This window comes from Martes martes, assembly GCF_963455335.1.
Source record: "Martes martes genome assembly, chromosome: 4".
NCBI lineage: Eukaryota > Metazoa > Chordata > Mammalia > Carnivora > Mustelidae > Martes > Martes martes.
The window spans coordinates 187,408,863-187,433,436 of NC_137891.1; the positions used below are offsets into that span (position 1 = coordinate 187,408,863).

The following is a 24,574-nucleotide window of genomic DNA, read 5'->3' on the forward strand; positions in this document are numbered from 1 at the left end:
TTTGTGACTCACAGCAGACACACCTGGCATCCCTTACCCGCCACATCTTTCGATGTTTCCCCACGAGGCTTCTGACTTCATAAATGTAATTGGGGCCAACGTCACGGCACACGCTTGGCCATCACACAGAACCCTCACAGAACCTTAAGGGCGGCTGGGTGACTCCATCGTGCCGGCGAGGACCCTGGGCCCGAGTCCGCCGGCGGGCAAGTGCAAGGGCAGAGGTGGGAAGCTCGAGGGTCTGACTTCAGAGCCTGGGCACTTAACTGGCCGCCCTGGGTATGGCCTCTTTCTGGAACATCAACTCCAAGGTCATGTCCTTCAGTGTGCTCTTTGCGGAGATCCTTCAGGGGTCATCTGGAGAACGGAGCAGGCTCCCTCCAGGAGAGAAGTGCGTGCCCTCAAGGCTCATGGAACCGAGAGAAGCATCCGGGCCGAGGTCAGCAGCGAGGGAGGAGAGGAGGCCCCCACCTGGCTCTGGGACAGGGTTTGGGAAGGCTCTGTAGGCCCGATCCAGCCCATCACCTGGGTTTGCGTGGCTTGTGAGCGCCGAGTGGTTTTCACGTTTTTAAATGGGTTGGAAGAAAAACAAAGGAAGAATATTTCATGGGAATGGAAATTATATAAAATTCAGATTTCAGTGTCCATAAATAACGCTTTATTGGCACAGAGCCATGGTCACTTGTTGTCTTGGTCTGCTCTGGCTGCCATAAGATGCCAGGGACCGGCCAGGGGGTGGAGGCAACAGACAGCTCTTCCTCGAAGTTCTGGAAGCTGGAATTCCAAGATCAAGGTGCAGGACATTCCTGGTCCCCGGCCAGGCCCCTTGCTGGGTCCTCGGGTGGTAGATAGTGAGCTTGCTGGGGTCTCACCAGCATCTTAAAAGGGCACTGCTCCCATCAGGGGGCCCCACCTTCATGACCTCATTGAATCCTAATCACCTCCCAAAGACCCCGCCTCCAGATACCACCACACTGGGGCGGGGTGGAGGGGGGGCCTTAACACATGAATTCAACACTGCGTTTGTCCACAAATGCTTTCACGCTACGTGGCAGAGCGGGGGAGTTTCGACAGAGACTGTGTCACGTGCAGTCCTGAAACGTTTGCTCTCCAGACCTTTGTAGAGAAGGTTTGCAGAGCCCGGACCCAGACAGTGTCACAGGGAAAGGGACCCCCCCACCAAGCGCAAGGTCCCCCAGGGCCCTGCATGTTCTTTCGATAGTGGGGTCTGAGTCTAGTTGTGTGATGCAAACACGCCTGCCCGAACCTTGTTCCTCACCTTAGAGAACCTAACCTAATTATTGCAGAATCTTTTTTTTTTTTTCCTTTCCCCAAACAACACCTCTAAAACCCTAAGCCAACATCAGCACAGACACAGCATCTAACAAAACCCTGCCACTGACAGTTGGCTGTGGGCTGACGGGCCACTTGCCCAGGGTGCTCGAGCATATGATGAAAAGCGTCCAGGGTAGGAGACCACAAGTGCCAGCAGCTCGGGGCCAGAGAGCCCGTATTTTAGGCTTGGTGGGCCAGTCGGTCTGTCTTTGCAAAGCTGTGCGAAGGCAACTAGCGACAGTATGCGAATGAATGGGAAAGCTATGTTCCGATAAAACTTCATTTATAAAAACAGGTGGTGGGCTGGAGCGGTTTGTAAAACTCTGATCTGTGACATTAAAAAGAAAAAAAAGGTGGCGTTCACCGTGATGAAATCAAGACAAAAGTTACGGACCCTCACGAGGTCTACAGCACTGGCAGCTCGGTTTTGCAGGGAGCTGGGGCCCGCCCTTCTGTGGGCGCATTCTGGGTCAGGAAGGGCAGACTTGACCCCGCGGCCTGGCCCCCTGCTCGGCGGGGGTGCCAGGCGCCGAGGGGAGGATGCACAGAGGCCCTGTGTGCCTGGAGCCATTATCTGGCTTTGACTTTGCCAGGAATTCTCATCTATCATCGGATCGCAGGCCTGATTAATCTGTTCCGGAATAAACATGGGAAGCCGGGCTCCCGGCCGCTCTCTGTGATGCCGCTCGCCAGGGACAGCTGGCCGAGGGACGCGGGCTGCTGCCTCCTATGCTGTACTATTTTTGGTGACTCTTTTTGCCTCATTTATTTTTGATTTGAGTTGCTCATACAGGCTGTACGTTCTCTCTCTCGCTCCTGCGCTGAAATGAAATAAGCCTAGTATTTTTAAACCCTGCTTGTGTTGCCTCATGATGAGTGCAGATGGGACGACGCACCTGCAGAGTGGCCTCCAGTGAGGCGGCCTGCCCTCTCGCTCCGCCCTCGGCCTCTGTCTTGTGACAGCAGCAGGACAGACAGGCCACTCTTCGCTCTCTTGGACACGGGCAACCCGTCCCGTCCTGGGGAAAAGGCTGGGACCTTCAGGGTCCTGTCCTGAAGCTGGACTTGGAATGGACAGGGTCCAGGGACAGCCAAGGCTCCTCTCAGTGGCGTGGGTACAAGAAGCCACCTGGGCAGCAGTCCTGGGGCGCCTCATTTAGTGGTGACCAGTGAGAGCTGCGGGTGACTCAGTGGTGACTCAGGGCTTTCTCGCATTCATCACTCAGTCTCAGCCCCCTGCCCCAGGAGGGTGGTACCATATGGCTAGCCAGTGATGCCAGCCGAGGAAACTGAGGCCGGGACATCTCGGCGGGCCTGCCCACAGTCACCCGGGAAGTAGCAGTGGTGGGAGTGCCTCCTCTGAAACACAGCCTCGCGCAGCCACCGGCAGGGAGGGGTGACCAGAGGCCTCCTCCGGAGAGCCGGCTCACCTCTGCTTTCCAAGGTCTCTGGGTGGTGGGGTGAGGAGGACCGGGGAGCGGCCTAAGGCAGGGGCAGGGCTCCCATCAGGAGGCCACAGAACGATGCAGTTGTGAGCCGGAGAGCCCTGCGCCAGGGTGGAGGAGGCAGCCAGTCGCTGGTGGAGTCAGGAGGTCATGACCAAAGGTCTGGCTGGAGGGTGGATGTGTGTGTGGGGTGACCCTGGGTTCCTGGAGAAGAGGCGCCAGTTCCCAAGCTAGGGGAACTGGTGGGAGCAGCAGGTTGGGGGAGTCCTGGAGCTGCACGCTGGTGGCATTGGCTCCAAGGTGCCCACTGACACCCAGGTGAGAGGCTAATGGTATTCCACTCCTGTGGCTCCTTCCCAGGCCTGGGCCAGAGCAGTTTCCTCTCTTCTACCACGGGGCCTTTGTACGTGCGGTCCCTCCACCAGGGATGCTCTTCCTTTGTGTCTCTGCTCCAAAGTCACATTTCTAGGGACACGGTCCTGGAGACTCTCTCCAAAGTGTCCTGTCCATCATGCCAGCACACGGTTTCCTTCAGAGCTCGTGACTGCCCCCCAAATAGGCGCTGAGCCCCCAATGGCGGGAGTGGGTGGATGCCCTTGTGCTGGGATAGGGCCTTTCCCGAATGCATGAGTGTGTCATGCAGCTCTGGACGGGTGGTGCTTTCCTTCTCGTCAACAGACTCCTCCAGAGGCTGAGCCAGGCAGAGCGGTGAGGGGCAGAGGGAGCAGGTCATCTTGCGGCAGCTGCTCTGGGGGAGAGGCAGGATCGGGGGCCTCCTCCAAGGGCCTGCACCGTGAGCCAGGCCGGCCCGCATGGGCCCTGATCGGGATCTCCAGCTCGAGCCTGACTCAGGTGTCCACCAGGTCTGGAGACCCCAGCAAGACCACGCCAGGTTCCTGAAGCATGTGGACAGGCAGGCACCTCAGAGGCATTCACACATGTGCACAGAGACCTGTGTACACACATGCGTGCACACACACTTTGCCACCGGTGCCGCCATCACCTGTACCACCTCCACTTGCACCACCTTCACCTGCGCAACCTCCGCCTGCGTCTCCACCACCCGCACCACCTCCCCCGTACCACCTCCCCCTGCGCCTCCATCACCTGCGCCTCCTCCACCTGTACCACCATCACCTGCGCCTCCTCCCCCTGTGCCTCCATCACCTGCGCCTCCACCTGTGCCTCCATCACCTGCGCCTCCTCCCCCTGTGCCTCCATCACCTGCGCCTCCTCCCCCTGTGCCTCCATCACCTGCGCCTCCTCCACCTGTGCCTCCATCACCTGCGCCTCCTCCACCTGTGCCTCCATCACCTGCGCCTCCTCCACCTGTGCCTCCATCATCTGCGCCTCCTCCACCTGTACCACCAGCACCTGCGCCTCCATCACCTGTGCCTCCTCCCCCTGTGCCTCCATCACCTGCGCCTCCTCCACCTGCACTATCTCCACCTGTGCCTCCATCACCTGCGCCTCCTCCACCTGCACTATCTCCACCTGTGCCTCCATCACCTGTGCCTCCTCCACCTGCACTATCTCCACCTGTGCCTCCATCACCTGCGCCTCCATCACCTGCACCACCTCCACCCCAGCCTGGCTCTTTCTCCAAGCTCTCTTGCTTTCCTTGTTCTGCTCATGGAAACCTTCCCCTGAATGACCCTCCAGGGCGGGTCTTTGGCCCCCTCTGAGTTTCGGCCCCCACGAGCCCCACAGCTGGCTGTGCCTCCCCGTCTCTCTGCCTGTGGCCCAGGTTCCTCCTCTCAGCTGTCTGTTGGCTCTGTCCACCTGGGTATCCCTGGAACGTTCCCTCTGTTGCCCATTTCCGTTGCTGGTCTTTGGCGTTCCTGCCTGGATTACAGCCGTCTACCTGTCACCGGAGTCCCATTCCTCCTGCTCACCCATGGGTCTATCTCGAAAGCCCACAGTGGCTGCCCGGGGCCTTCAGCATCAGGTCCAAGCCCCTCAGCTCAGCATGCTGAACCACTCATGGCCAGCCCTGTCTCCTTTTCCAGCTTCCTCTTCTCTGGGTCTCCTGCACACCTGATCTTGGGCCTGCCTGCAGCCTTCTCCTGCGCACTGGATCTTGGACCCACTGCCTGCATTTTTTCCCTGCACACCTGGCCTTGGGCACACCTGCCTGTCTCTTCCCTCATGCCCACGGCGGCCCTGTCTGTGTTCCTGCTGTTGCCTTGGGGGATGGCTACATTTCCCCATCTGCCCGGGTCTTCACCAGCCTCAGAGTCCAAAGCAGAGGCTGGTTCCCAGGCCTAGACAGATCGCCCCACAGTATTCTCAGAGTTACCCTGGACGTGGGAGACAGTGAGGAGGGAGTTTGCACTTTCCATTCCTAACTCCTGTTACCATCTGCATCTTGTAAAAAAAATATTTATTTATTTATTTTAGAGAGAGAGAGCATGAGCAGGGGGGAGGGGCAGAGGGAGAAAGAGAATCTCCAGCAACTTCATGTTGAGCCTGGAGTCTGACACGGGGCTCGATCTCATGGTGCCGAGGTCATGACCTGAGCCTTAATCTAGCGCTGGATACTTAACCGCTTGAGCCACCCAGGTGCCTCCCATCTGTACCTTATAAGGGACCTGCCTAGAGTCCCATAACTCAGGGGCAGAGAGCTAGGACGGGCCTGTCCGACTGCAAAGCCAACACTTGGAATGCAACCTCATGCCATTTTGCTCCAGAAACCACCGTGATTTCTATAGCTTTCTTGTTTAAGCCTTCAACACTTGAATGCCAGCCCAGCCTCTGGACACCCTCTCCCAGCAACTGTCCCCCACCCCCAGCCTAAATCCAAGGAGGGAACGAACACACAGGGCTGAAGCCCCGAAGCTTTGCCATTTCTCATATTCACCTGAGCAGCCCCTGCGAACACGAACAGCCTGCCTGTGGCCGGGCGGATGGGGATGGGGAGCGGGAGGGACAGGAGCCACGCCCCTGAATCGTCAGAAGACAAGCAAAGGCTCACCGCACAACCCCTCAGGCATGGACGTGCCTGGTCCCACAGGAGATGGTTCTTGAACCCAATATCTACCTACTTGTCTTCTAGTCACCTCTGAATGAGGACGGGTAACGCTGCATTTCTCTTTGTTACAGGTGCAGCAAGGAAGCTTCATTCCAAAAGAAGCTTATTTAAGAAAATAACTTCAACTGACTAAAAGAAAAAACATAAACTCAGAAATAGGGTTGGTAGTGTGCACGCATGACCCAAATCCAAAGACGGAAGGCCGGTGACCGCAGCGTGGGAAACCTTGCCGAAGGCAGACAGACAGACAGACAGAGAGCAGAGTGTGGGAGCGTGTCCCTGACAACCTGGCAAGATCTCACCCCAGCGATCCCAGGAAAAGGCGGGAAGACTACAGAGCAGAACCCCAGGGCAAATGTCCATCACACAGTTCTTGCTTTCCTTTGAAACTAATTTTATATCCCCTTTTGTGGAAGGGCGTCAGAGTTTCCTCTTATAGGAAGCGTATCAAGAGAATCTGGGGAGAGACCAGAACCCCAGTGGACGGTATGTTCCAGGCCATCCCTGGTAGGACGCTCTGGGGGGCGGGGTGTCTAGGCACGGGAAGCACACATGAAGGGATGTGTGTGCATATGCACACAGGCACATATGCAGGTGCACCCGCAGGCCCACATGCAGGCACACTGCACCTACCGGCCAAGTGGCCCCCCCAGTCTGCTGTCACTTACGTACACCGAGATGCTGGTGAAGGCCAGACGCTCTCCCCCACTTGGGCCAGGTGAGCAGTGCTGAGCTTCCCATGTGCGGAAGGCACTGCTGTCCCAGGCTACCCCGTGGGCAGCCTCTTGTTGCTCTAAGAAGCAGATGCCAACACGGGAGGTGAAAGCCAAGAGTCCCGGACCCCCACGGGGGTGCTGGGGGGCCGGAAGGACTGGAGAGCCACACAATGCCACCTAGACCCTCGGGCTTATCTTTAGGGGAAGCGAACATCCAGCTACGGCACATTTCAAACCAACTCAGAGAGCGTGTCCCCTACTTCTGGAGAGGGCATGGGGGCTGGACCAGTTCCTACCTCCCCAGGGTGGCAGTGTACCCAGGGGCACTTTTGCTATCTTCCCTCTGGGCCCTGGCCACGGCCAAGTTCCTGTCTCTACAGCTCTTGCTGCAGCCCCTCCCAAAGGAATTGGCAGGGCCGCCCCAGTGCCTCCCTCTGGGGAGCTAGGCCATGATCAAGGCCACAGGCACCTCCCCACTGGCAACCCAAGGCCTGAGTCCAAAGGGCAGCCCCTCCTCCATGGCTCAAGGGGAGATAAGGGTCACACACAGCACGAGATCACGGGGATGGGCAGGAGCATTTCTTGCCCCAGTGGGTCTTGTCCTTCAGAGAGAAGAGGTTCTTGAAGATCATGACTAGGGAGTGGGGGGATCTGTCCCTGGTGCTGGCCTGGAGCTGGGGGGTGCGGCTTCCTGCAGCAGGACGAGACTGGCAGAGCATTTCCCTCGTGAACCCCAAGCCCTGCCCTTCACACTGAGTAGAAACTCTGCAGATCGTAGTGGCTCACCTCCAGGATTCCCTCCTCACTGGTGTGAGGGGGGAATGCCGGGTGAGGGAGCAGCTCCCTCGGGGGTGGGCAGGCAATCCTGGGGGACCCCAGGCAGCATCCTCAGGCTGCACTGAGCTGGAGGTACCCTGTGGCCACTGCCGCCCCATGTTGTGTCTGCAGTGACGGGAGTCCCTGGCTGGTGCGTGGGGTAATCAATGAACCAAGGGGCTTGCCACCTCCCTCCCCTCCCCCCCAGCCCCCTGTGATGGCAAGAATGTCCCAGGGGGAGAGCCCGGCTTCCCCTGCTCGTTCTGGGACATCCAGAGAGCATAAATGCCGTCTCCGCTTGCAAATGACCGACCAGAGTCCTGGCCGAGCCAAGGCAGGAAAACAGAGAGTTCCAGGGATGGGAAGAAAACCAGCAAGCCTGCCTGTGATTACAGCCGTGATCACTCATCACCACGTCCCAGAGCCTGACTCAGCAGGCAGAGCAGCTGACAAAGGAGGGAGCCGAGGTGGCCCAGCTCCACGCACGGACGAGCTGCTCCAAGCTTCCTGGGGAGAGGGGTGGCTTTCCACCACTTACACCCCAGGATGGGAGGACAGAGGCCCACATCCTGGTGTTCCCGGATCTGCCATCTCGGAGACAGTCTGTCCGCAGGAAGGGGCCACACTGCCGTAGTCTTGTACTACCAAGCAGTCCCTGGACACGGGGCCCTCCCCCAGGTGTGGCTGGGGTCTCTCTCTTCCTCTCCAGAGCCCTGCATGACCCCGCCTGTGGTGGTGGGGGGATTCCCCATGCAGCGATCGGGCAGTGGGCCCACTGGGGAACGGGGGTGCTGCTGTCTTGGTGGCTAATTTGGGTTTCTGCAGCAACACGGTAGTGGGGGGTGAGGAGGGAAGGCTGGTCCTGGGCTGTGGGGATGGGAACCGCCTACTCCTGGCCAGCCCCGCACTGGGACGCTCTGGTCATCATGTCCAGCAAGGGCCTCTTCCCTTGTGCCTAGCATGGGGCCTGGCAGAGCTCTGGCTGGCTGGCCACACTGACTGCACACATGCTGGATCCCTGGGTGGTAGCTCTTGCCCTCGCACTTTAGATGTATTTCGGTTGCTGCCCTTGGCAGCTGGGGGGACAGAGCCTGGTTCCAGGTGCAGAGGGCAATCAGAAGGCTGAGAAGAATGCAGGCCCAGCGGCACGTCTGACAAAGCTGAGGCCCCCTCAAGCCTGTAGCACAAACCTGCCCCTGCCAGGGGGAGGCACAGGCTAGCATCCCGACTGCCTCCCATCCACCCTCCATGGGACACACGCCCTGTCTTACCTGTTCACCCTGTCACCCTCCGGCGAGCTCCCACGCCCTCTCTAGGCTGCTGAGCCACTGCACCGAGACAGGTGGTGGGCCTTCAAGTACGTCGGCAGCTGTGGCTGGGGGAGACCCCACACCCGAGAGCGCAGAGCCCCACTCTGGGTGTAACTGTAGGCCTCTGACACGATACCGCTTACCCCCACTCTGGCATCAGGCTCGGGTGAGAGTCTGCAACCCTTGATGAGTAATCCTTGCCAACGGGAAAACAAGCAGCAGACTAGAAAGAAAGTCACAGAACCCTCTGGAGGGGTTCTCTGCGTCGAACTATCAGTCCCTAGTACTGGTGACTATGACCTTAGACGGTAAAAGGGTCTTTGCAGATGTAATTAACGTAAGGACCCAGTGATGAAGTCACCCTGATTGGTGGGGGTGGAGGGAGAGCCCTGAATCCAATGACAAGTGTCCTTATAAGAAGAGAAGAAGCTGCCGACAGGGAAGGAAGGGGACGTGAAGGTGGAGGTAGGTGACAGGTCCATAAGCCAGTGGACACGGAGGATCGCCAGCAGTACCAGGAACAGGGGGAGAGGCCTGAGCGGGCCAGAGCCTCCAAAGGGAACCAGCCCTGCCCACACCTTGATTTCAGACTTCTAGCCTCCAGGACTGGGGGAGAATCCACAGGGCTGTTTCTAGCTGCACAGTTGCTGGTGATTTGTTTGGGAGGCGCTAGGGAACTAACGTACCCGCCTAACCTCTTAAACCCTGCAACGTCAGAGGGCTGGATGGGAGGCAGAGGGTCGGCCTTCTCTCAGGGGAGGAGCCCCTTTACAGGAGGAGGGGGTCGGGGGAGGCTGGAGCCCTGTGCCCCCAGCCCTGGCTTATTTCCATACCTTGGTGGGGAGGGGGAGTCTGAGGGCTATTTCTGCAGCTCTCCCCGCATTAGCATCTGTGAGCAGGCTCCCGGGGCTTTCCCTGCTCTCCAGGGGATTGTAAGAATAAATAACAAACGGTTTCAAAGAGGATTGCATCCCAGTGCTGCATGATGGAGGCATGAAAGATTAATATCTTGCCCATGCAGCCCCACACCAGCAGTCTGAAAGCCAGCTTTACCCCACCCCATCCATTAGAGGCTCTGCTGAATTAAAAAAGCTATGCAGAAGACAGCCACCAGGCACAGAGACCTTTGCGATCACAATTAACAGAAAAAAAATTTTTTTAATGAAAATACTCATTGCTGGCGAGGTTGCGATGAAGCTACTCTACTGGGCTGTTGCTACTATTGGGGTCCATGGCACAGTCTTCTGGGCCAACAACCGGGGTAATTCAGGTCCATAGCCCGGGACTCAGAAGTCCTACCTACAAAATGTAGTAGGAGAGCAAATGAACTCAGAGGTACGCACACCTCCCTACAGCTGCCCAAGTCCCTAAGGAAATGTAAGTGAATCACAGGAAACCATGAGATACAAGGCGGTTGCTCATAGAGACTGTTGTTCTGTTCGGGAAAGTGCTCGTGGGTGAGGAACGTGGACAGCACCCATGTCTCTGCCCGCAGAAGCGAAAGCAGCCAGGTGCGTGGGGAGGGGTCCCTCCTCCCTGACCGCACTATTCCTGCTGCAGGTTCGGTCCCCCCTTCTGGTGCAGAGGGCCCGTGGGCACCAGGCATGGGGATCTGACTTCTGCCAGCTCTGCTCCTCACCAGTGGAGCTGGAGCGTGGGCGGCCAGCTGGGGGCCGGGCTGTGCCATCCTGGGGCGGCCAGCTGGGGGCCGGGCTGTGCCATCCTGGGGCGGCCAGCTGGGGGCCGGGCTGTGCCATCCTGGGGTTTCCCCTCATGAGGGATCCCGGGGACCTGAGCCCAGGAGAGTGTGCATCTGCCCCGCTCGTGAGGCCGGTCTGGGACACAGGATCTGGAGTCCCCTGAGGTCATGGTCTAGCTCTGTCCTCTGGTTGTGTGCCTCTTCACTGCCCCCACCCCTGCAAAGCACAGAGGATCCTCTTACCTCACATTACCTAATCCTGGGGTGGCCAGAGGATTAAGAGTAAATGCAGGCCAGGTGTTAGCAGGGGCCTGACAAACAGCAGATCTGCTATGGGACAAAGGACAGCTCTGGTACAAATAATGAGTGACTGCAAGCATCGCTGCTATCATCCTCACCATTGAGCCCACTGTCATCACCATCATCACTGTTGTCAGCATCATCATCCCACCATCACTACCACCACCAGCACCCCCCGTCACCACTGTCTCCTTCCCCATGATCATCACCATCATCCCCACCCCCATCGTTGTCATCACCGTCATCACTGTTGTCAGCTTCATCATCCCCATCATCCCCGTAACCACTGTCCCCTTCCCCTTCGTCATCGCCATTATCCCCACTGCCATCATCACCACCATCACCACTGTTGTCAGCATCATCATCCCCACCATCCCCATCACCATCATCACTACTACCACTGCCATCCCCGTCACCACTGTCCCTTTCCCCATTATCACCACTATCATCCCCACCACCATCCCCACTGCCATCATCATCACCATCATCACTGTTGTCAGCATCATCGTGCCCACCATCCCCATCACCACCGTCCCCTTTCCCATCATCATCACCACCATCCTGACGCCCATCATCATCCCCATCATCACCGCCAGCACCATCATCATCATCACCACTCCCATCCCCACCCCCATCATCATCACCACCATCCCCACCCCCATCATCACCACCATCATCCCCATCATCCCCACCAGCACCATCACATCACCATCACCATCATGACCACCAGCACCACCATCATGCCCACCTCCATCATTACCAGTGTCACCATCATCACCATCTCCCAGCATCCCACGGAGGGCCTGCTCCTTCTCACAGCAGGGCAAAAGGCTTGCAGCTGTCCAGGCTTTCCCCGGGCGGCTCCCAGCTCTCCTATAAATATACTCCTGGGACCATGGCCTCCTCTGCCTGCCCCCTGGGGCCACTCAATCTGAATGCCCTGGGACGGTGTCTGCAGTGGGGCGGAATTATTTCTGCATAATGAAACGGCTTGGCTGCGTAAACACGAGTGGCATCCTGGCTGCTGGGCACTGAACTCATGGTGTGTCTGGGGAGGCCGAGGGGCTGCAGGACAGGGACCAGGCGGCTGGGAGGCTGTGGCCGCCAGCTTGTGATGCCAGCCCGAGGACCACAGTGGTCTCAGCACACATGCCGAGTCCCCACCCGTGGCCGTTTCTGGCTGGGTGCCAGGCTCCAGCGGCCGCCCTGCCCTCCCTGGGGCACTGCCTGCAGTTCCGGGGGTGCCAGAATCATGCCCTGGACCCGCGGGTGGGGAAGACACGCTGCGGAGAATCCCTGGGCGGGTAGCCAGCGTGGGAGGGATGAAAGCAGGGAGTCTGTGGTGGGGGTGGCCTTTGTCTGCCCCAAGGAGCCCAGGCTTGGTCCCCTGGCTTCACCTGCGGGACCCAGAGCCCACGAGGTGGTGAGTGCAGGTCGGCTCCTCCGAGTGGGGCCTCTGGGAGTGGGCAGAAGGGGACCCAAAGAGCCGTCCTGGCTGAGGACATGACTTCATGCCTGAGCCTCGCCTCACAAAGAATGTGGGGACTCATCTGGGCAGTGGCATTTACCTCCCTCTGCAGCTGAGCCCGGGGCACGGACGCGGTGAGGGAGCCGGGTGGCGAGGCTGGCCTCCGATGTGTGGCGTGCTGGCTTCAGAGGACTGGGCGCACTGAGGAATCTTGGAGTCAGTCTGGGCCACGCAAGTGTGCCCAGGGCCCGGGGTGGTGGGGGGAGGGGGTGATACCCTTTCACCAACACGTACAGGGACACCATCTTTTCCCTGGAGGACCAGGCACAGGCTGTCTGGCTCGGGAAGTGGGGAGGCCCGCGCAGCGCTGAGGACGCGAGAGTCCCCTCCACGATGGGTGCACCCTTCCTCTAAGGACGGTCCTATGCGTGGAGCAGGGTGCTAGGGACTGTGGCCCAAGGTTTGGTTTCTGCCCTGAGGGCTCCCTGCTCCGGCCATTCCGAGTCGGGCGGCTGCGTGCGGTCTGTGGGCTGTGCTCCAACGCCCCTTCCCAGCTTGGCAGGGGGCGCCTCTGACTGGGTGGCCCAGAGTTCTGGGTGCATTTCCTACCCTGCTCTGCTTTCTGGGAGAGTCCGCCGCACCGCATGGTTGCTGAGAGCTTGCTTCTGCCATGTGCGTGTCTGAGGGCTGAGCTGGGGCGATAGAGCAGTGATGAGGCAGATGTGTCCCATCCCCACAGGCACCTGGGCTGGGAGCGACCAGACACCAGCAGCAGTGACCGCCGCGGCGCGCAGGGAGACCTACAGGGTGCTGCGGGGGGGCTCCAGGAGCCAACCCCGGCCTCGGTGGAGTGCAGCTCCTCAACCCCACCCAGCTCTGCCAACAAGGAGGGTCCCTCCCCGAGCCTCAGTTCCTTCTCTAGGAAATGCGGCCACTGGACTACAGGGACACAGGGTGAGGAGCCTGGGGGGACTTTCTGGAGGCCCACAGGCCGGAGAAGTGATGCCAAATGCAAGAAAACCCTGAATCGGTCCAAGTGCCTGCTCCCCCTGGGGCTGCTTCAGGGACCGGGGATTCTGCCTGAGCTGGGGTCAGAGGCCCTCTTGTCCCCTTGAAGCGCAGGCAGAAGGGCCCTTTGGCCTGTGATGTCCTTGCATGCAGAGCGCTGGGTGCGAGCCTGGGACTGCACCTGTTGCCCCCCTCCTACTGCCCACACAGGCAGCCACCCAGGGACCCACATGGGCCTTCCGTGGGGCCCAGCCCGGCAGGTGGCTGGGCCCCTGCAGCAGTTCCCTCCGGTTACCGGGCTGCTGGAGTGGGGGGAGAAACCCTCTTTTCCTCAGCCCTCTCAGTGGCACCCTGTGGGCTTTGCCAGAACCTTCTAACCACGGGTAAGGCAGGGAGCGAGGGCCCGGCCCGGCTCCCTGACTTTGGGAGCGTGTGTTCGGGAAGGCGGTGTGATTCTGGCAGCTGGAGCTTGGGGCTCCCCGAGGGATGCACGGGGCTGGGCCTGGTCGGCTTCCTTCTCCCCAAGCTGCGCGACTGACCCAGCTCAGCCCCACAGAGGAGGCAGGAAACCTCTTGTAAAGATGAGCAGCCCCCCCAGAAGCTTCCTCGCGTGGCCCAGCGTCCTTCCCTGAGGTCGCGCCGGTACCCCTTGCTGTCTCTGCACTTTTTGCAGGCAGTTCTCCCTGCCCGGAGCACTGCCCGGTCCTCTCCCTCGGACGCTTGCTGCGGCCCTGCCCGCTTCAGCCTCCCCTCTTCTCCTGAGCGCACGGGATGCACTCGCAGGTGCCGCCTGCCTGGTCTGCAGGTACTTCTGCTGTGGCCTGAGGGTGCACCTCTGTGCTCTGAACCCCAAGTCTCACCCCGCCGACTGTGAGCTCATCTGCACCTCCCCGGGGCAGTGAAGGGGTGGCTGGGTCCCCAGCACAGGCCTCACCTGCACAAAGCCAGGGGTGGGGTCGAGGCCCCCTCAAGCAGCTCCAGACCCCTGGGCTGCAGCATCAGACCCACCATGCTTGGCGCATCTCATCTGAACAAATCCTTCTGTTAGGACAGGGGGTCCATGTCCCACGTCCCTCCACACCCCGGTGGCCTCTCTGAGACCCATCTTTCAGGATGAAGGGAAAGCACAGTGAGGCAGCATTCCCTGGTGCCTCCAAAGGGCCCGGGCCGGTCCCCAGACACCCCCGGCTCCCCTTTTCCAATAGAGCGGGTGTAAACAGGAACGTGTCTGCTGCTGTGGGGAAGTCAACATGTGCCTGTGGCCCTGCAGAAAGGAAGTGCTTTCCGGCTGGGGTTTGCAGTTCCCGTTCTGGGCATTGTGTGTCCTCTGCAGGAGCAAAGGGACAGAGATGGCTCCAGGCCTCTTGTCTCTGACACCTGAACACCTCCTGGCCAGGGAGACTAAAAATACCTTTTCACTGAGAGGGAAAGGCAATACCTCCTGGAGGGGGGTAGGGGGGGAGGGCGCCGCAGAGATGCGGGAGGGGGGATGCCACAGGATAAGACCAGAGTGACAGAGCCTGCCCCTCTGCGGAGTCCCAGCTTCCTCGGCACCCCATCACGCATGCGCCCAGACCAGCAGCATCCCCAGCCAAACCTCAGTCCCAGAGGACCCGGCCACCAGTAACAACAGCATCTTGCCACGCTTGTCAAGATAAAAGCACGAGTAGAGGTTCGAAGGCGAGAAGAGCCTATCTGGTCATTCCAGGGAAATGCGGGCTTCCTCCCTTCCCCAGAATTGAGGGAGCCCCAGCGCAGCCCTTCTCATCAGAGATTCCAGTGATCAAAGCTTCTTCGCGCTGCCTTTAGGGGAAGCAGGAGTGGGGAGATCACCAGTAAACAGAACGAGCTGGGAAGTGTTTCTCAGAGTGCGGTTCCCCCGGACCAGTGCTGGTGGGAGACGGAGCTTGCTGAGCTGCTCTCCCGGACCCTTGGGAGACTGTTTCTGGGCACCAGTCCCTGTGGTTCTGGTGTGTGCGCCACTGGCTCAGGACTGCCTGGCACGCCTAGGGCCCCAGGACCCCCGGAGCCTCCCTGCTCCCCGCTCAGCAGTCACACCATAGGCACAACTGCCGGCAAAGACGGAGTGTCAGAACGTCCCTGTTTGTGCCTTCTAGTCTTTTTCCACTCGCCTCCATCTAGAAGGGGTTGGGGGGGCCACTATTTCCAGAGAGGCCCTGACGCCACAGAGCGTTCAGGATACCATGACTTCTAGATCCTTCTGCCCTTGGCTGCCTGTGACAGCTTGTGGACATCAGGGCTGGTTTGCTCTGAAAGATCCCACGGCTGCCAAGGAGGGGACGTGAAGACATGCTGTGGCGAAGGGGGGGTGGGTGTGCTCAGAGGGTGACCCTGCAGCCCCCACCCCCGCCCGTGGGCCACTGTGTGGGTCTGCAGGTGTGCAGTGGCCTGAGGTGATGGAGGACGGGGCGAGGCATGTCCCGCTAAGCACCGGGAGGCTCTTCTCTGCAGACCAAAAGCCACAGGACCGTCCTCCCCACCCTCCACAAAGCAGGCGGCTGGGCCCCCCAGGCGGTCCCCCAAGAACAGGCAGCCCATTCTGGTCCTGACGGGGATCATAAAGTCGCTCAAAAGGGGACCCAAATCACTGTGCGAGCTTTCTGGAGAGCGACCCTGGTCTGGGTGAGCGCTTGGGCTCAGTCCGGACTGGAAGTGGCAGGTGAGGGGCCAGAAGACACTGAGTGGGCACCCCCGATGAGCCAGAGGCTGGCCCTGGGCTTGGGCTCACATCCTCTCAATTTGCCCCTCCAGAAACAGAGAGGCACCAGAACAAAGCCAGGCGGCTGGGAAGGTGAGAGCCGGAGACGGAGGGAGACGCAGAGCTAACCCCTGCGCCCCGTGGGCCAGACTGGTGACCAAAGGCCCTGTGGACCAGACCTGGCGTTGAGGGGACTTGAGGCGCTGCTCATTTACAGCAGAAACCGGCCCCGTGATGACCAGTTCACTGATCTGTCTTGAGCTCAGGGTGGGGGCCTGAGAAGAAAGGCGGGTCTGGTTTTCAGCCTCCACTTGTGGGACAGACCCCAACCGAGGCCCAGCAGCCCGGGCCCAAGATGTCCGTTGGGGGAGACGCTCTGAGCCTGCAGCATGGGTGTGAAGCTGAGGGAGACTGTCCCCCCTCTGCTCCTTCCCTTGCCCTAGTCCTATTTTATCTGTACCCCACGTGGCACTGAGAGCCAAGGCTGTAAGTGCCCATGCTGGAGTGAGAAAGGAGTGATGGGCAGCCTGCGAGGAGGGAGGTCAAGGAAGGCGGGGGCCAGCGATGCGGGCCAGGGTTGCCGGGCTCGGCTCTGCTACGAGGGACCCACACAAGCCCACACGCACGCCCGAGGTCGCCAGGGTCAAGTACGTGACCATATGGCAGAGCAGGGAAAGCTTCCTGAGACCCTGTCCTACAGGACTGTGAGTTCGAAAGCCGGGTGCGTGGCCATGGGGCACCCTCAGGCTGAGGGGCACGGGGCCCAGAGCTCCTCCGGGGTATACAGGGATGGAAAGGCCCGTAAGAAGACACAGCAGGGGCTCACGCTCACCAGCAGGGAGGCTCTCCCACCTGCCAAGGGCAGGCTGAATGGAAAGCCTCAAGCCACCCCCACAGCTGACCAGGGGGGGTGACGTGGCCAGGGGGGTGACGTTCCCACCTGGCCTGGTGTGTGCTCTCTCCTGGGCGAGGCCCTGGTCTCTTTTCCTCCCCTGAGGTGGCTGAGCCAAGAGAGGACCGCCTCTCCTCACCGTCACCCCCGAGAGAGGGCATGGAGTGACCAGACAGCTGAGCGTGTCGGGCTTCCCTTCATGCAAATGGTGGACTTCCATGTCCCCTGGGAGCCAGGATTGAACCGTGACTGTCCTGTGTATCTGAGACCCACCCGTGAGTGTGTGTGCGGGGATGTCTGGTGTTTCCGGGGCATGGTGGGACAGAGAGTTGGTACCTGTCTCAGAGTTCTGGCGCAGTAGGAACAGAAGGTGTCCTTAGGAGCTTGGGGGTCTCCATCATTCTCTCCGCCACTCCGTGCCTCAGTTTCCCCATCCAGGCTACCCAGCCCACCTTACAAGGACCCATCATGGAGCAAGGTTTAAAGTGCAAGCCCAGCAAGACCCAATTCTCTTCTCCCCTTGGATCCTGCCCAGTGTCTTGGCCCCCTGCCATCTCTTTGGTGACATCTCTGGAAACATGGCACCGTTGCTCTGGGGACCTGCCAGGCTGGGCAGGTGGTATCACCAGAATTCTCTGTGCTTGATGGTATCCCCCACTCCCAGTGGCTCCCCAGGGATGCAGATACACCCCCAGGCTCCGGTTCCCTCTGTGCATGTCAGCAATGTTTCCAGAGTGGCTCTCCTGAAGGGCAGCCAAACCCGATGGCTGGGCACACACACAGGGAGCTGGCAACCTCCAACCATGGGAGTCACAGACGTGACCTGCACTTCCATTAGTGGGATGCAAAGGGTCTATCTGGGATCTGCCCCTGCCCCTGAATGACCTTGGAGAAGTCTCTGCCTCTGGGCTTCCGTGGACTCCTTTGTTGCGGGGGGAGATGGCCAAAAGCTTTCGCCTCTTTGACGTGAGACCCCCCCCCTGGCTGCTAGGAGAGGGGATGGAGGGAGCACCGTTTCCCTGGTCCTAGACATCATCAGAGATGGTCTTCCCCAAATGCCGCCGGCAGCTGCCACTGTCCTGCCCTGTTATCCAGGGACTCCAGGAAACCACTCTTGGTCTGGGACCTCTGCTGACATGAAGGTCACCGAGACTTTTGTCAAAGACTACGCACGTGCTGCTTTCAGCCAGAGTCCCCGGAAACGAAGCATGTCACACAGGTTCTAGCAGCAAGGGGACCTTCCTTTGCCACACGCCGCGCTGTCCAGTTGCCACGGGCCCGGGATCAACAAACAGACTCCCTCCTTCTGAGCCCTCACCGGAAACTGCCAAACAAAACTTGTGCCACTAGCTTCCTCCTGAATCATTTGAGGTTTACAAGATCACTGAAAATGTAAAGCAAAGAAAGAAAGCCAGCCCCGTGGGGTGAGGCCTCTCAAGCTGTCCCATCTACAGAGCTCGCTTGGCCCTCAGACCCCCAGTGCCCGCAGCTGGCCGTGACCCTTACAAGGCAAGAAGTGGTGCCCGTCTCTCTACACTTGGCGGTGTGCAATTGCTTTGGGGCCCACTTCCTCCCGACCAGGCTCCACATCCAGACCCAAAAGCGCTTTGAGCATGACATCTGGGTTTCCCATTTTTCACGATCCCCCTCCCCATGGTCTGGCTGAGTCCCACGGGTGCCGAGCAGGGCGTCCGGTGTCTGGCAACTGGTAGGGTAGGGAGACACACAAGCAGTTGGACCCGGTTTTATACGGGATGCCTCCCCAGCTTGCTCGCCAGGCAGGAATGTGCGGTAGCGCACACACCTTCAGTGCCACGGAGGCTGCGTATGGACCTGGAGTGTCTTAAAGGACGCAACCTGGGGAGCCGATGCCCTCTGGGCCCCCGCTGAGACAGCACTCGGGCAGGAGCCCAGGGACCGCACATGAGCCTAGCTCTGCAGGTGGACGTTTTTCCAAGCAACAATCAGGAGGGCAGATGGGGCCCCCCACACGCGGGTCCCCGAGCCCTGCAATGTGTTAGGAGTGGGAGCTTGCTCTTGGCACTGGAAGGGGGATGGCATTTTTGAGGAGGAGGAGAAGTTGCAGAGAAAGAAGAAATCCTGAAACAACAGACAGTGGGACAGCTGTGGCCTGAACTTGGTGTTCTTACTCCTCGGATGTGCATGTATTAATTTCCATAAATGCTAATAGTCCATTTCCCCAAGAGCTATTACTTATGTCATCTCCCCTTGGATGCGGTTCAACACAGGACAGACAAATGGAAGGGAGAGAAGGCAGCCCCCACTGGCCAGGCCCCTGCTTCCCACCCCTGTCCCCACCAGGCAACTCAGGTCCGTTTCTTAAGGTGGTCGTGGTAACCAGCTACCGGTTCAAGAACACCCCCCCCCCCCCCCCGGCTTTCAGCCCCACAGCCCAGTCCTGTCATGCCAGGAAGCAAAGAAAGTTACCAACCCCAAAAATGCTGAATCACAAAGTGAGGTTGAGAAGGAAAGTGGGGGTGGGGTGGGGAGGGTGACAGTGGTCAGGAAGGCAGGAAAGGGTCCTAAGGGGTTTCCCACCTGGAGCCCCCTAGGATGCTCTAGGCAAAGCGCAGTCCCCCACGGGATCCCCCAGTACAAATGCCAGGAGGAGCGGAGCCAGGGTGCGCCTGGGTGGGAGGGTGGCAAGGTGGGCAGGTACACGGGCTGCGGCCACTGCAGCACGAAGAGCGGTGCAGCTGCGGGGTCTCTGCGTCCTGCGGGAGCAGCAGCAGGTAGGGAGGCAGGGAGAGGAGCAGCTGACGATGGGGAAGGGGCCCAGGGACGGGGCTGGGTGGGGTTGGGGGTGTAGGTAGCCAGGGGAACTGGTGCAGGAAGGGAGTGCCAAGGTCCTGGGGATCTGCAAGGTGGAGGGAGAGCGTCCACAGGAGGAGATGTAGGGGCTGGGAGGGGAACGGATGGGAGGATGGGGACGGCGATCAGGAGCGAGAGGCAGGACGAGCCTTCAGGAGCAACAAGGAGGCGAGATGGGGAGGTCCGTGACCAGACGCGCTCGGATGGGGCTGCGCAGAGGCCGGGAGAGGGGACGGGAAGGGGGGATGGGGGCAGGGGGAGGCGAGGCTGCGGGAAGGGGAGGGGGCGGAGATGGGGAAGAATGCGCCGGGACGAGGGGAGGGATGAAGTTTGGGGCAGGGGTCGGGGATGGGAGCTGAAAGGTCGGGCGGGATGGGGGAAGGGAGGTGATGGAGGAGGAGGTGAGCCGGCTGGAGAGGAGGTGAGGACGGAGGCGGGCGCGGGGACGCGCCGGGGAAGAGGAGATGGAGAATCAGCGCGGGCCTCGCGGGTGCCCGCCGCCGCTCTCTCCGCGCACCGCGGTGGCCAGCGCGGCCCGCGGGGTCCCCCCGCACTTACCTGGGGGGCTCCAGCTCCGAATCCTGTGCCCCGCTCCGGATCTTCCTTCCCGCCTTGCCCCGGCGACTTGAGCGCCCCCGAATCCCGCTCGCTCCGCCAGGTTCCGCCCGCAGCATCTTCACCTCGTGGGACGCCCGGGGCCACGCCTCTGCTAGCTTCTTATTGGTTGGCCTTCACGCCAGTCATATGCCAATTGGCTGAGGGGTCGCCGGCCATGCAAATCAGGACGGGCCCGCCGCCGCGCCGATTGGCTGGCGCTGCAGGAGCGGAGCCTCGGGGCTGGGGCTCCCATTGGTCCCGAGGCCCTGCCAACGACGCTGACGCGGGGCGGGTTCCCGGCCCCCGCGCGCGCCGCGCCGCCTGCCGAGGCTCCTCCCGCGGTGGCGGCGGGCGGCCGACCCTCGGCCGGTCCTCAGCCCGCTCGGCCTGCGGCTCCGGCGGGTACCGGCCGGCGGGCGGGGCTCTGGGTCCGCGGTGGGGGCGCGTCCTCCACGGCCTGAGCCTCGGCGGCCGGGGCGCGGCCGCGGCGGCCCGTCTCCTAGGTAACGCTGCCGGCGGCGGGCGGAACCACGACGCCGGGCGCCGCGGGGAGGGCGGACGCGGCTCGGCGCGCAGGCGGCGGCCGTGCGGGCCGGGGGCTCCCGGGGCCCGGGGTGGGGGTGCTCCGTGCGGCTCTCCGCGGGGACCGGGGCCGGCGTCCTTCGCATCCCGTCCCCGGCTTCCCGCTCGGTGCGGCCCGGGCTTCCCGTGGGCGTCGGGGGTCCTCGGGGCCCCGCGCGCGCCCTCTGCTGCCTCCCGGCTCAGACGGGCGCGGTGCGCGCGGCCCCGGCTGTGGGGAGGCCCCGACGCTGGCCCTCCGCGCTCGGCGTCCCGCAGCGGGGGACCCTGCAGGGTGCCTGTGCCCCGGCCGCGTCCTCGTCTCCGCCGGGGGCTGTTCCCGCCGACGCGTCCCAGAGCCGCGGCCCAGCGGAGGCGGCGAGACTCCGAGCCTCCTGCGGGAGGCTCTGCCCGCCCTTCGGGTCCTGCCTGCCTCGGGCCGCCCTGCCCGCCGCGGGCCCTCTCGCTGACTTCCTGACCGGCCTGGGGCTGGCCGCCCGGGCCCGTCCCGCAGCCCCAATGCCCGGCTCTCCTGCGCGTTCCTTCCGGCCCAGAGGCCCCACCTATGCGCGTCTCCAGGGCCTGTCTCCGGGGCAGACCGCCGCTCCGGTCTTCAGGGCTGCGCTGCCCGGTGATTGGGATTCGGGGCTCCGCTTCCAGCCCGGCGCCCGGCCCGGCTTAGCGCGCTGCACACCTCCCGGTCGCTCGCAGACTCGCAGCGCGGCCTCGCTGTGTGCTAACTTAAATCCTGTCTTTGCCTCACCCCAGATACCCTCCAGAGGGCAGGGAGCCCGTCTGCTGAGTTCAGGACGGTTTCTCCGGTACCTGGCAACTGGTAGGTATGCAGAGAGGATTGCTTGAGTGAGGGCATTCTGGGCAGTGCTTGATGACCCCTCCAGGTACTCCCCGAAAAGCTTCCCAAAGCTTTTCTGTCTTCAGCATCCCAGCTCTTGTTCTCTGCTTGGAAGGAAGCCTCCCTGCCCCTCCTCCCGCTTGCACAGCTCCTTGTGGCTCCCGCCCCACTCCTTCTCTGGGGAACCACTGTTGGTGAGATTTCCTCCTGGCTTCCCTCTTCAGTGCTGGAGTTCCCTGTTCTCTCTGCCCGCTGCCCCCCACCCCACAAAGGAGACAGAATTAGGCTTGTCTCCTATGTGCAGCTCACACCCGCTCCCTTGTCTTTCCCCCACTGGATTTTTAGCTTCTTAAAGACCTTGTATTTGGTGGCGGTCTCCATCATTGTGGGCACTGCAACAGAAGAGGTATGCTGAGCAGGGCCCCCTGGGAGACCTCACAGTCCCCCCATCCTGTAGATGGGACAGAGAGGCAGGGAGGGCAAGAGACTCGCTGAAGTCTGAAGACAGCGGGGGTTAGCCGGGGCTCCTCAGCCCATGTCCCGCTGCAGGCTTCAGGGCCTCTCCTGGCTTTGATCGTAGTGGCTTTGAGGCCGGTTGTGACCAGCCTTGTGGCTTTGGCCTGGCCCTTTAACCCGAGTGTCACTGACCTTGTCTCTGATACTCATCTACACAGTTGTTGGAATAATACCCATGAAAAGGTCTGTGTGCCTGGTTCACAGTAGGGCTATGAAAGCTGGTGCATTTTCTGGTGTCGTTTCTGCCCTGGAGAACCCTTTCTGTGGGCTCAGAGCAGGGAGCCCTCCCTGTTTTCTCTTCATTGTTCATCTAGCCCCAAAAGTCCTTCTGTCTTCCCTCCATAGCATTCTTAGGTCCTGCACAGTGTAATTTAATTATTTACTTAATCATTAAAAGATTTTTGCTGAGGACCTAGCCCTGACCTCACTGAGCTCAGTCTTGCAGGACAACAGCAGCGTGGAGCCTGAGGAAGTGCGGTGACTTTCTGTGACAGGATCCCTTGTTGGGGAGCAATTGGTGGGGGATGGGAGTGCTCACCCTGAGGAAGGGGCATTTGCTCTGTGTCCTAGAGGTTGAGTGGGAACTTTCCAGGGGGACATGTGTGTGCCGAGGGGAACCGAGAGGGCTTGGTGTCCACGAGGAATTGTAGCTGGGGCAGAGTGGGGCCGGAGTGGCCGGAGAGGGAAGGAGGGTCAGGTGGCAGTCAGGTGGGGGTTGGGAGAAAGAGCTCTGTGCCCACCTGTGTCCCACTCCCAAGAGCCTGTGTCTCAGGTGCCCTCTCCCTCCATGGCCCACCTGGACTGTTGCTGCCTTCCTCTCCGTGGCCGGCTCACCGTTTTGGTTGGGTGGCTCTCCCTGAAGGGATGCCTTTCCTCCCGGTGTGCGTCCTACTGGTACAGCCTGGGGCTGTCCCGGGGACATGTTTCCTCTGCCAGGTGGCCCGGCATGGAAGAAGTGTTCTTCAGCATCTGCTGGCTACGTGTGGTAGCCAGGGGGAGGGGAAGGAGGTGCTGGGTGAGGAATCTGGGGCAAGCGAGCGAAGTCGGGAACGGCCTGCAAAGGAGACACGTCCTCCCGCTGGGAGAGCACCGCGGGCAGCGTGCAGGGGCCCCTTCCAAAAGTGAGGCTTTGCCACAGTGCTCCCGAGACATGAAGGGCTTCTACACAGGAAGTTTGAGTCCTTTTTTTTTTTTTTTAAAGATTTTATTTATTTGAGAGAGTGTGTGTGAGCGAGAGAGCGTAAAGGGGGAACAGCAGAGAGAGGGAGAAGCAGGCTCCCCACTGAGCAGGGAGCCTCATGTGGGGCTCGATCTCAGGACCTGGGGATCATGACTTGCACAGAAGGCAGACGCTTCACCCACTGACCCACCCAGGCGCCCAGGAAGTTTCAGTCCCTAATGGCACTCACTTTGTATGAATTAACCTCTCCATTTTATAATGAAAGTTAATAGGAAAACACTATTTCTCTTAAAAGATGCTTGGGAGTTAACTTTATTGACTTTATTGAAATGAACATTTATTGAGTTCTGACGGTGAGCCAGGGGCCAAGGACACAGGAACATAGATCCCCTTCCGCAAGTGGTTGGCCAGTGGGCAGGTCCGTACGGGAGGGGTGGCAAGTGCTGTGACCAGAGGAAGCACAGGGAGCGGGTGGGCCCGGCAGCTGGCCTCTGGAGCCCCCAAGATGCTCTCTTGGGCAGGGGGCCCTCCTGCCAGGTATCAGGCTGCTTACAAGTGGTAGCAGCGTGAGTGTCTCGTGGCTTTTGTAACAACACCGCAAACTGGGTGGCTCAAAGCCCAGATTTATCCTCTTTCTGTTCTGGAGGGTCAGAAGCCCAAAATCAGTATCCCTGGGCTAACGTCAAGGTGTGGGAGGGCCGTGTTCCTTCTGAAGGCTCTGGGGGAGAATCTGTCTCCTTGCCTTTTCTAGCCGGTCCTTGGCTTGCGGCCCCTCCCTCCTGCACTTTGTCTGCTCCGTGGTCACCCAACCTTTCCCTGGCCCTCTTGCCTCCCTCTTATAAGGACCCTGTGACTGCCTCAGGCCCATCTATGTAATTCAGGCTACTTTCCCCCACCTTCAGGTCCTTCACTTAATCATGCTTCCATAGGCCCTTATGCCACGTGAGGTCACACATTCACAGGTTCTGGGGATTAGGACGTAGACGTCTTTGGGACCGTTACTTAGCCGGCACGGAAAGCCTCCAAGGGCTTTTCTTGGCTCCTGCAGCTCTGCTCCCATGGGAGTGGGGGCTGCCTTCCATCAGGCTGTCTCCGCCTAGAGGTCTGGGTTCTGTTGGCAGGGCTCCCCACCCCGGTTGCCACCAGTCTCCCCTGGGCTGGCTTTGACTTCAGGTTCTCCCTGGAGTGGCAGGGTAGCCCCTGGGGTTTCGGGCTGGCCTGGGCAGCTCCTGCCCTCCCAGCAGAGACGGCCTCTCCGGAGGGAACTGTGGCCGGACTCCTGGGGATGACCATGATTGG

At 60.6% G+C, this 24,574-nt stretch overlaps 2 protein-coding genes across 3 annotated transcripts in view; one reads left to right on the forward strand and one right to left on the reverse strand.

Moving 5' to 3' along the window:
* Positions 1-20,264, reverse strand: part of KCNAB2 (potassium voltage-gated channel subfamily A regulatory beta subunit 2) — an 80,400-nt gene extending 60,136 nt beyond the window's left edge. The window contains exon 1 of one of the 2 annotated variants that reach the window (XM_080802467.1): positions 20,130-20,264. The gene's annotated coding sequence lies outside the window, so the exon portion shown is untranslated. The remainder of the gene's footprint in view (positions 1-20,129) is intronic. The other variant, XM_080802466.1, reaches the window with a different exon arrangement.
* Positions 20,265-21,505: 1,241 nt separating this feature from the next.
* The window catches only part of NPHP4 (nephrocystin 4), a 109,070-nt gene continuing 106,001 nt past the window's right edge, over positions 21,506-24,574 (forward strand). The window contains exon 1 of the mRNA XM_080802469.1: positions 21,506-21,561. The gene's annotated coding sequence lies outside the window, so the exon portion shown is untranslated. The remainder of the gene's footprint in view (positions 21,562-24,574) is intronic.